General features: G+C 49.8%; 1 protein-coding gene across 1 annotated transcript in view; it reads right to left on the bottom strand.

The window, feature by feature from the left end:
* LOC119585317 (two pore potassium channel protein sup-9-like) overlaps positions 1–285 on the bottom strand; it is a gene marked incomplete in the record, with an annotated part of 38,319 nt that overhangs the window by 26,587 nt on the left and 11,447 nt on the right.

The raw sequence follows: 285 nt of genomic DNA, 5'->3' as shown, positions 1-285 counted from the left end.
GGTGCGTGGAAATTGAAGGAGATAATTAGGAAAGGTAAAGGGAAGGAGGGCGAGGGAGAGGGAAAGGAAGGAAGGGAGACATAGAAAGTAGGACGAGAGAAAGAGAAAGAGAGAGAGAGAGAAAAAGGTGAAAGGGAGAGGGGTGAGAGGCAGCTCGACGGAAGAAAGATAGGAAGGATAAGGAAGGATAAAGGGAAGCTGAAGAAGAGGTGTGAATGAGAAAGGGCAAGGAAGACGAGAGAGAAGGGGGGGGGGGGACGAAGAATAGGGAGAAGGAATGGAAGG

This window comes from Penaeus monodon, chromosome 19 (genome assembly GCF_015228065.2).
Source record: "Penaeus monodon isolate SGIC_2016 chromosome 19, NSTDA_Pmon_1, whole genome shotgun sequence".
Taxonomy (NCBI): Eukaryota; Metazoa; Arthropoda; class Malacostraca; order Decapoda; family Penaeidae; genus Penaeus; species Penaeus monodon.
Note: the sequence above shows the minus strand (reverse complement) of the source record. Positions and strands in the feature narration are given on the sequence as shown.